General features: G+C 34.9%; 1 long non-coding RNA gene across 1 annotated transcript; it reads right to left on the bottom strand.

Moving 5' to 3' along the window:
• Positions 1-3,186: 3,186 nt before the first annotated feature.
• On the bottom strand, positions 3,187-10,912 carry LOC127171988 (uncharacterized). The gene is made up of 3 exons (XR_007828579.1): positions 10,737-10,912; positions 10,407-10,584; positions 3,187-3,342 (listed from the first exon to the last, which is right to left on the bottom strand). It is a non-coding gene; the product is annotated as an uncharacterized LOC127171988 (long non-coding RNA).
• Between the last annotated feature and the right edge of the window lie 1,083 nt (positions 10,913-11,995).

Raw genomic sequence — 11,995 nt, 5'->3', positions numbered from 1 at the left:
AGATGACCATAAGAAAGAAAAACACAAATTAGACATATTTAATAGTTCAGTTGTTTCCACTATATGGCAGTGAGATGCAATGGAGTGCATATTTTGCTCATGTAGATATTTCATCCATTCTCCAAACTTGTTTGACTCTTTTACTTCTGAGGAACAGAAAGATGATTTGATGATTTTGAAAAATATTTGAAGATAACTTGATTTTTTCAAGTTATCTTAAAATATTTTTGGTCCAACTATTCCTTAAATTTCCTGCTTTTCTGTTCTTGGGGTTAAATGTCACATGAGCACAAATATTTTAGCAGAAAGACATTTTTTTTATTTCCTTTAGGATGAAACCAATGCTCTGATTTTTAATCTAGTGGTTAAAATTATGAGCTTGTAACTTAGAGGTTGTAGGTTCAAAACCATTTTAGAAGAAAGAAACAATTTTGAGCAATAACATTTCCTAAAGGTGAGACTAAATACATTCTTTAAACTTTGGGACTTTGAGTAGAATGTCCTAATTTTAATGTGTTGTAATCTAGTAGTTAAAGATCTGAGCTGGTATCTGAAAAGTTGTAGGTTCAAAACCATTTTTAAACTTGGGGACTTTGTGTAGAGTGTCCTGATATTTAATGTGTTATAATCTAGTGGTTAAAGATCTGAGCTGGTAACCGAAAGGTTGTAGGTTCAAAACCATTTTAGAAGCGAGGAATAAAATTGCTCAAGAGGAGACTAAATACATTGTTTAAACTTGGGGATTAAAAAAAAAAGGTCCTGATTTTAATGTGTTGTAATCAGGTGGTTAAAGATCTGAGCTGGTAACCAAGAGGTTATAGGTTCAACACCATTTAAGGGAAAAGAAACCAATAACATTTGCTCAAGTTGAGACTAAATACATTGTTAAAACTCAGGGACTTTGTATAGAGTGTCCTGAAATTCGATGTAATCTAGTGGTTAAAATATGAGCTGGTGAATGAAAGGTTGCAGGTTCAAAACCATTTTAGGAGAAAGAAAAAAAAAAAGAGCAATAACATTTCCTCGAGGTGAGCCTAAATACATTGTTTATACTCAGAGACTCTGTGTAGAGTGTCCTGATATTTATTGTGTTGTAATCTAGTGGTTAAAGATCTGAGCTGGTAACCAATAGGTTGAAGGTCAACACCGTTTTAGGGGAAAGAAAACATTTTCAGCAATAACATTGCTCAAGGTGAGACTAAATAGGCTACACTGTTTAAACTTGGGGATTTTGTGTAGAATCTCCTGATATTTAATGTGTTGTATTCAAGTGGTTAAACATCTGGTAACCAAGAGGTTGTAGGTTTAAAACCATTTTAAGAGAGAGGAACAAAATTGCTCAAGATGAGACTAAATACATTGTTTAAACTTGGGGATTTTGTGTAGAGTGGCCTGATATTTAATGTGTTGTATTCAAGTTGTTAAACATCTGCGCTAGTAACCAAGAGGTTGTAGGTTCAAAACCATTTTAGGAGAGAGGAAAAAAAAGAGCAATAACATTTGATCATAGTGAGCCTAAATACATTCTTTAAACTTGTGTTGTAATCTAGTGGTTGAAGATCTGAGCTGGTAACTGAGAGGCTGTAGGTTCAAAACCATTTTAAGAGCAATAACATTTTCTCAAGCTGAGACTAAATACACTTTCATCTCAGGAACATTTTGTAGAGTGGCCTGATATGTAATGTGTTGTAAGTGGTTTAAGTGGCTAAAAATCTGTGCCGGTAACAGAGAGGTTGCAGGTTCAAAACCTTGCAAAGGATGATTAATGAACCAGTGTGTCCTTCAGCAAGACACCTACACCTATACCTGCATTCATTTCTGAAGTGACTGTGTCAGTGCCATACTCTATGCTTTGTCCTTCACAGTAGCATCATTGATGAATGTTCGTTATTTGGAACAAACTTTAAAAGTCATCTTTCCAAGCCAAGAAGTCATCATTACCTTCACAACTACAGCACTCACAATTTCTGATGCTGACGCAGCACACTGAATCTTGGGAGTGAAGTGTTTGTCAGTTTTTTTTTTTTTTTAAATCATCTGCTATAATTGCTCCTGTGTAGGCATCATTCATGACGTCTGGACCAGATTGTTAATTTCAGGTTCTCCAGAGGGATTGTTGCTATAATAAGTGCTTAAATAAAAGTGTCAATGGCCAATTAATCAATTAGGAGGCTATTAAGCATAATTTGTCAGAATTAAACCAATTAAACCATCCATGCACATGAAATGGTCCATAGCTCTAGCTCTCCACTGTCACATGAGGACCCTCAAGGCGCTTTCACACAGACAGCGATTAAATCGCTGTGCTGTTGGTTGCTGGTAGGCGTTCTTACTCGACTGTCTCTTTTCACCCTCAGGACCTCTCAGACAGCTCATAATCACTACACCTCCAGAAACACACTACAGTCCTCCATCAAAGAGAAACACACACAAAATGTGGCACTGAGATCAATGTGTTCAGTTTCTCTAAACATCACTCCACTGCAGGCTCTGACAACTGATCAAAACCTGATCTCAGACCTGCGCTTGCTTATGTCTGCATGTAGAAATGATGTTACTTGCTCTAATCACCTAGTAACTACAGTAAAAGTGTATTAAAATAGTTAGGTATTTGAATTTCTAAGACACAGGCAAATTTGTAGAAATGTCACTGCATAATTGCACTGCAGTGCTTACACAGAACTGTGAAAAAATGGGTGGAACCTCACACTGCAGTTTTGGTCCTACAATAATGCACATTGTGGTTAGGACTTTAGTAGTCTTAAATATGTGTTGTTAACCTGGCAAGTGAAACAGCAGAGCATGTGACACACATTTCTACATGCAAGTTTTCAATTTCTGTATGTAAAATTATTCACAGTTTCCTAAATACTGAATGCCACATTTGTAGACCTGTACATTACACTCTAAAAAATGCTGGGTTAAAAACAACCATTTATGCATTATTTGGCAACCCAGCACTGGGTAAGTATTGTACAAAACAAATGCTGGGTTATTTTGACCCAGCTTTGTTAGATTTTATACTGTACATTAACCCACTTGCTGTGTTGTTTTTTGACATAGTGCTGGGTCACTGTCAACCTATTGAATGTTTTTCATTAAAAAAATTAAAATGCACTCAAAAAAAGCTGTTTATATATTGTCACGGGTGGGAAGGAAGACAGGACAGAAAACTCACTGTTCAGCCCCGGAGGGTGGATTTATTAACAAACGTGAAGGCAAAAGTTAAAGTGAAAGCGTTAACCACTGGTGGAGGGGTAGCTCTTGACAATCGGTGCTCGCAGTCTTCGTGCTCCGTGCAGATCCAGTGAAACGTGAGGGGAATCAGTCTTCAGCTGCTGTCTGAGAGAGAAGAGAAACACCATTAGTCAGAGCTCTTTTGGAGATCGATCTCTCGTGAGTCAGCCGGCACACGGCTTATAAGGACGCTGGCTGATGAGGTGCAGCTGAGGCTGATTCCAGCGTAATGAGCGTGAGTGCGTGGATCTCATTGGTTTCCAGGGCGACGCTGCTAACTGAGCGGGACGCTCGTCACAATATATATATAGGACAAGAACAGTTCATATACAGTTTCAGTAAAGGTTTAAGGAGGTGACAGAAGCAGCCAATGGGAACCTGTGGGAGGAAAACTGCTATCAGGCTGTCCCAGTTCATTAAATGACTTATCATGACATATCTTGAAAAGTTACATATTTGAAAAATTTGAAAAGACATTTAAATTTCATAATTAATTTGACAGGAATACAATGTTATATATACCTTTCAGTCAAGTTTTCTCTCAGGACAGAACACAAAATTACCGACGACAAATGTAACCAGTTTTAAAGGGGTCATATGATGTTGCTAAAAGAACATAATTTTGTGTATTTGGTATAATGCAATGCATTTACGTGGTTTAAGGTTCAAAAAAACACATTATTTTCCACACACTGTACATTACTGTTGCTCCTCTTTGCACCGCTTTTCTGAAACGTGTAGATTTTCACAAAGTTCATTGTTCTGAAAAGTGCAGTGTGTTGCGATTGGCAGAATAACTTAACTATGTGATGGAAATGTTACGCCCTTACCATGTTATGATGCCGTGTCCCAGCGCGACGAAAAATAAAATAAAACCCATTATAAATGAGGCATTTGTTGCATCCAGTGAGGACATAATTACTGATTTTAATGACTCATACTGTCTTTTTATGTGTTGCAATGTGTCATGCTGCATAAACATAACAACATGTCTGTATTTGTGATCCAAAAAACAACAAACAAGCACTACTCTACACTGCTCAAAACTCGCGTTTGAATATCCAGTAGCAAATTCTTTAAATATGAAAATGTACTTACAGGCTGTGAGTCAGAAGTGCCAGACTTTATAGTGTGCACAACCAGCATTGTAGGCTTCTCTCCCAGGTTCAGGGAACAGTCCTCTGTAAAATGCGCTGCACACACTTGAATATTTGCAACAGTGTTGTAAATATAACTTAACCACTGATTTCTAATTGTGTACTCATTTGAAAGGCCAAACAAAGTACTTTCGCTTTCACAATGAAACATACCGTCTCCTACAGCAAGAATAAAAGTTACGCCTTTCTTCTTTGCATATACATTTTGGCGGTGTTATGAAAATATTCACACACCGTGACATAGATTTATGGGGGGGTGTTTGAATGAGCCATTTTTGGAGTCTTAATTTTTTATAAAGTATATCTCTTTGGATTTGAGACTTTAATCTTTGCAACTTTACAGATCTTATATATGCACAAACAGCTTGTAACACTCCAAAGACAAAGGAAACTTGAAATCACATCATATAACCCCTTTAACCGGTTTTGCACAGATTACCCAAAATTGGATTACACTGGTTGGGTAGGTGTGTGAGGAGGTTCATCATTTGTATTGACAGTAAAAATGACCCAGCAGCTGTTATTTGTGTAGTTATGAGTGTAGTTAACTATAACTAAAACATTGGGAAAGCTATTTAAAATATAGCTAAATTGAATATAGCTAAATTACTCAATTAGAAAAATTAGCTAAGCTAAGGGCTATCATTTTGAGCTACATTTACAAATCTCTTTGTTGTTGAAATATTGTCAAGAAAGATTATTTCATTTCACAATACTATGTTATGCTACAGCCTTGTTACAGAGAAATGCAGCTTTGATGCTTTTAGCAAAACTGCTAATAAAATCACATACTGTGTCCACTTTGTGGTTTCATGAATGAGGTTAACAAAAAATAATTTGTTGAGTCAACTTAAAACAATTTGTTACCCGGCTGCCTTAAAATTTTAAGTTCAGTCAACTCAAAAAGTTTATTCAACTTGAAATGTACCTAGTGACTAAGTGATTCAACTTAAACTTTTCAGGCAGTTGGGTAACAAGCCCAACTTTTAAGTTTAACAAACCATATTTTTTGTTTAGTCAACTCAAATATCTACATATATAAGTTTTCACTTAGTACAACTTCAAGTTGACTAAACTTAATATGAGTTGACTGAACTTAAAATTTTAAGGCAGCAGGCTAACTATTTTAAGTTGACTCAACAAATTGCGTTTTTGTTTTTACAGTGTTGGAGTACAGTAAATAGTTAACTAGTTATATTTGGAAAGCTATTAAAAATGTAGCTAACTACTTTAGTCATAGTAGTAATGCTACAATATAATTATTGTTGTTATCATTTTTGATGCCTAATTACAGTCAATAAACAGCACATACAGCACAACATTTTTTGTCATTTATTCGGCAAATAACAACCTGTAACTACTAAAATAGTCTTTGGTCACACATAATAACAAAAAAAAAATAAATAAATAAATAAAAAAATAAAAACTTATTTTTTATGGCCCCTTGATGGTTTGATAACAGCTTGCATTCTTGCTGGCATTGTTTTTATGTATTTTTCCACAGTATCTGTTGTTACTGACTGTAATTGGGTATCTGAGTAAAATAATAATAATAATAATAATAATAATAATAATAATGAAGTGATATACTATTTTTCTGCCTTTCCTGTAAAACAGTAAATTCTAAAAATCACGGATAACAGATAATTATATTTTAGCATTAGAAACACTATTGTGACTAAAGAGCTTACACATACTGGTGGGTGGTGGTGGTCTAATAAATGTGTATGAACACAGGCTGGAAAGCAAGGAAAATGTAGCTTTACATAAAACTGAAACAAGGCGAGAAAAATCAAATATTCTTTTGTTCAATAACTCTATGCTGCTACTAGATTAAATTAGTTTGCTACCGAATTACGGAATTACCGGATTATGTAACTGCCAGCTACATAAATTAGCTCTCTACATAAAACAGCCTAGAGAAATGTAGCATTGAAACTTTTGGCAACATTACTGCTCTACATAAAACTAGTTACAACCGTACTTTGTCCACTTTGTGGTTTTTAATGGATGATATTCACTCAATAGAGTTTACTAATTAACTAAAGTGTAGGGCAAGCTACTAAAATCTACTTACTGTAGCATCACTTCAAAGTACTCAATCAGAAAAAAAAAAAAAACAGCTAAGCTAAATGCTATTGTTTAAAGACAACAGCTACTCAACTAGCTGGAAAGCAAGGACATTTTGTGTATAGACAAATCAACATAAAATTTAGATTCAGCAACATATCAAAAAGCATACATTACAATCAGTGTTTGCTAAGCCAAGCGCCGCTAATATTCCTCAAACATAGGGTTAGTGATTTGAACAAACCCCTAACACCTAAAAGTAACGTATAATAAAACAATAAAATATAAAACTCTGAAAATACAAACCTCATATACTTGCAGCTGTTTACATAGACAAGCACTGCTCACATTGGCTTTATACTTTTTTGTGAATCTTGAAACTTACTATGCAGAGTTTGTCCACTATATACTATAAACACTATAAATAGGCTGACACCACATGTAGTACGCTATATAAGGAATAAAGGGTAATTTGCTGCTACACCCAAAACGTATTAATGTATTCGTATTAAATGTTCAGCATTCAGTGTTTTCTACATTTACAAGTGTATATGACAACATTCTAACGAAACACACCCATTTTCATAAACATGAAACTGATAACCCACAGTGCCACAAACCCGACCTCAAATGTCACATGGCAAAAGCTATGTCAGAGATGACCATATACAGGAAGTGTGAGCAAGTCCAATATTATTTTTACAGCTTTTGCTATCACACCACAGTAGCAAGCAGCCATCTAGTTTCATGTGATCTGTTCAGGGAAAAGAGAAGAAGCAGGACAGTACAGCCATTTTGGCTATCGCCTGACATAAGTGACACATGGAAATAAAATCTTTATTGTGTTTTGACAGTCTGAAGCAACCAAATGTAAATCATTATACACAAGTTGTTCGCGTAGTGAGAATAAATTGGCATATATGCAGATGTCATTTAAATTCATTATTGTATGATGGCATAACAATATTATAACCACCATTACAAGCCTAAAGCCCTGCTTTCAATTCTATTAATTTAAATTAAGGCAGCGCTATAATGCTGTTTTAAAAGTACTACATACTGTAGCTAATATGTTGTCTACTGTAACGCAGTAAATTAAATTATATTTTTTTTAGATAAACAAAATATACAAAAAATATGTCTAATATAGATTTTAAAATAGAATGTGTTGTTTATATATTTATATAAATTATAAATTATGTGAGTGGAAGGAGGATGAGACACAGCACAGACACAGCTGTTAAACACATTAAACAGTGAAAGAATGACAGAATAAAGAAACAAACTCACTGAGTGGTTGTATATCATAGTTACTGTGCTCATATTACTTTCACAGGTGAGAGAGGCAGTTTTACAGAGTGGCATCATGGGAAATAATCAGCTTTACTGAAAACAATGGAGTGACTGTAGTGCACTGATGTTTCCAAGAGGATGATGAGGTCTGATAGAAATGTCTAGGTTATATTTCAAGAAATTATAAACAAAATTAAACCTATGTTTACACACACACATACAACAGTTTTTTCTGGTCCTCAATTCTGTTTGGCTGAGAGCCCTTTCCTCGAACAATTTCACTGTTTGTATCACTCCACTTGCAGTATTTTTCATAGCGAATGTCATGGCGGACGCCCAAATACACTACAATTTTATAAATAATACTGTTTTTGTCACAGAATGTAGTTTTAGACTTCAAATATGCAGTTTGTTAATAAAGATAACGTCTATTTGAAAATTTGCGTCAGTGCTTTTGGAGATGTGAACTCCAGGGTGTAAGCGGGTGTTCAGAGCTCATGAACCCGCAAGGGCAGCCTCGCCTTGGCTAGCTGTTCTGGAATTTACCACTGGCTCTGATGTCTCTATAGTGGTTAAACATGAGATGTTATTCATTTTGCGTAAATCTAACGGGAAGTCTTTGGTCTCATTAAAGGGGAAGTCCACTTCCAGAACAACAGTTCAGATATAATGTACTCACCCCCTTGTCATCCAAGATGTTTCATGTCTTTCTTTCTTCAGTCGTAAAGAAATTGTGTTTTTTGAGGAAAACATTTTAGGATTTTTCTCCATATAATGGACTGATATGGTGCCCCGAGTTTGAACTTCCAAAATGCAGTTTAAATGCAGCTTCAAACGATCACAAATGTGGTTGTGAACGATCCCAGCCAAGAAAGAAGGGTCTTATCTAGCGAAACGATCGGTTATTTTCATTTTAAAAATACAATTTAAATACTTTTTAATCTTAAATGATTGTCTTGCCTTACTCTGTCTGAACTCTGTGTATTCTGGCTCAAGACAGTTAGGGTCTCATATTTTCATATTTTCTCCCTCAACTTCAAAAATCATTTCAAAGTCATCCTACATCACTGCAGAAGTTCCAAACAAGTCTTTGCAGAGTAAACACGCAAAGAAGATCAAACACCCTTAACAAACAAGGCAAAACAGTGATATAGGACGATGAAATGATTTTTGAAGTTGAGGGAGAAAATACGATTGGAGTTTTTCAACATACCCTAACTGTCATGAACCAGAATACAAGACAAGATGAGTACTGGATATTAAAAAGTATATAAATTATATTATTTTTATGAAAATAACCAATCGTTTCGTTAGATAAGACTCTTCTTCCTCAGCTGGGATCGTTTACAACCGCATTTGGGATCGTTTGAAGTCGCATTTAAACTATGTTTTGAAAGTTCAAACTTGGGCACCATATCAGTCCATTATATGGAGAAAAATCCTGAAATGTTTTCCTCAAAAAACATAATTTCTTTACAAATGAAGAAAGAAAGACATGAAATCTTGGATGACAAAGGGGTGAGTACATTATCTGTGAATTGTTGTTCTGGAAGTAGACATCTCATTTAATCTATTAATTGTTGCAAATAGTTTTGGCCAAAGGAACAAATAACGTTAGATTTTATGTAAATTTAATGCTGAATATCAGATCGCTGCCTTTGTACTTTTGACTGAATTGCCTAATAGTATTTAGTATTGGGAAATGTTGTGTGTTTAGTGATGGTGATTTTAGTTACATTATTCCACCATAAGATGACGACAAGAAACTGTGTTATGAGCGAGTCAGCAGTAAAGACTTATATTGAAAGAAACTGAAACACAGCTGTAAATAAGAAAGTTCTTTTTAACAACAACACCTTGTAAGACGCAACCAGTGCTGTCATCTGAAATCACCCTTAACAGATGAAAGGATAGTACAACAAAGATATCGCTTTCCTCAGCGGACATTCATGTTTCATTGAGAATGTGAGATTGATCTGAAAAATGAATGCTGTACCAGATGCAGGTAATCACACTCACTCAGACCATCTGTCTCTCATACACAATACAGTGAGTTTTTTTTTTTGTTTTTTTTAAAAGAATACAATAAGCTTTTAATGAAGCAACTCAACATTTCGTCATTACTAGTTCTAAAGTGACCTTGTTCGATTTATGGAGTAACACAGGTTTGGGCTCAGCTGTTAAACTGTCAGCTGTCAATTTGAATCCATGGTGGAAGGAAGTAGTTCTGCAAAAAAATGGTTTTTAAAGACACTCCGTTGTTATTTCTTATGTATTTACACACTCATCAAACCGTTATATAAACGCAGTATCACACGTGTAGATATGTGATATGGCCGTATATCAGCACGGCTGTGCTGATATTACCTATGGCTTACCTACCTAGCCATAATAACATTTTATTTGAATCAAATATGTGCATATTTAAATTTGGCACACCATTCTCAGGTAAAAGAACCAATGTCAGTGGCTAATAGCATTATTAGCAACACTTGGCATTACGACTTATTAACTTATTATCTTAAAAGATAGAGGTGGACATGAATGAGATTTGCGAACTGAAAAAGATCAAGTCATATAGACCACTGTTATGGTGCTTTTTGTCATTTTTCAAGACGTCATTCACTTTTTTGTTCTGCTAAATCTCACCTTTTGTGCTCCATGGAGGAAATAATGAGAGAATTTTATTTTTGGCTGAACTATTTCTCTGCCGAGTTGTAGGGGAGACGGAGTGAAGAGAGCAGTCAGAGGCCGGTCGCCTGCTGCCGTGTGCTTTTGTTCATCCAGTCTGAGAGCAGCTGTGCCCTCCTTATCGCGCTGTTTCTCCCTGAGTGGGAAGAGAGAGGTGAGACGGCTAATTATAGCCTTGCACAACACATTATTCACACATTAAGGTGTGAGCCAATGGAACAGCAGATGATATTTTGCTTTAAAATCATTAGGTTTATTTCAATATCAGCGCTCAGCAGAATCTCGCACCTTTCGCGATTCTCATTCTCGCTTTCGTTGGGAGCTTCTTTCTAATTTTCTCTTCTTATAGTCGGAGGCTTCATTGCTCTCTGCCAATGTTATCACTCTCACACAATTAGCATCGATTGGATTGATTCGGCCAAGGTCTCGGATGCGATTGAGCCAGAGTTCATAAAATACGAGGTGGAAAATCTGCGAAGAGGCAAGAGACCAAAAAAAAAAAAAAAGAAAAATCCAGAGAGGGAGAAATGAAGTAAACAGACAGACATTTGATGTGCAACACTATCCACCCACTTTGTTTCCTGCCTTGCTTTGCTAGTAATTTTCCCATTCATAGTCTTTATTCCTGTTTTCCAAAATATTCTTTAATAATAATACTTCAATGCTGTGAACCAAAACAACAAGCTCTGAGATGAATCACAACACAACAAACTTTGATTTGAAGTATTTCATAATCTTGACAAAAATGCATTTAACTTCCTTCATGAAGAAAAAAATCTACTCGTCCCATGAATCATTGTGAATGACTGAATAAAAAAATTATGATACTGATTTTAAGATATGAATTATGAATAAAAAACAATGTATTCCAAAGAAGGAGCATATCATATCATCAAAACATTGGTTTGTTTTGTCAGAGGAGAGAGAGGTTCTAATTTTAAATGCATTTTTCTTTTAAAAGCTCATTAATTAATATATCATCATATATATATTAGCATTCACTACCAGTAAAATTTTTATGTTTTTTAGAATTTTAATGCAATCTTGCTAAGTAAAAGTATTTAAAAAAGTAATAATTGACTTCAAGCTTTTGAATGGTATAGTGTATAATGTTACAAAAGCTTTTTATTTCAGATAAATGCTGATCTTTGGATCTTTCTATTCAAAGAATCCTGGAAAAAAATGTACTTAACTGTTTTAAGTATTATATATATATATATATATATATATATATATATATATAATGTTTCTTGAGCAGCAAATTTGCATATTAGAATGATTTCTGAAGGATCATGTGACACTGAAGACTGGAGTAATGATGCTGAAAATTCAGCTTTGATCACAGAAATAAATTACATTTTAAAATATATTCAAAAGAAAGCAGTTATTTTAAATAGTAACAATATTACTGCTTTTGCTGTATTTTGGAACAAAGGCTTGGTGAGCAGCAATGTCTTTTAAAAAACATTAAAAATCTTACTGTTCAAAAACGTTTGACTGGTAGTGTAGCTGCCTAAGTTCAGTCAACTCAAAAAAGTTTAGTCAAC

This window comes from Labeo rohita, chromosome 10 (genome assembly GCF_022985175.1).
Source record: "Labeo rohita strain BAU-BD-2019 chromosome 10, IGBB_LRoh.1.0, whole genome shotgun sequence".
Classification (NCBI taxonomy): Eukaryota; Metazoa; Chordata; class Actinopteri; order Cypriniformes; family Cyprinidae; genus Labeo; species Labeo rohita.
The sequence above is the reverse complement of the archived record's forward strand: the minus strand, read 5'-3'. Positions and strand labels throughout refer to the sequence as shown.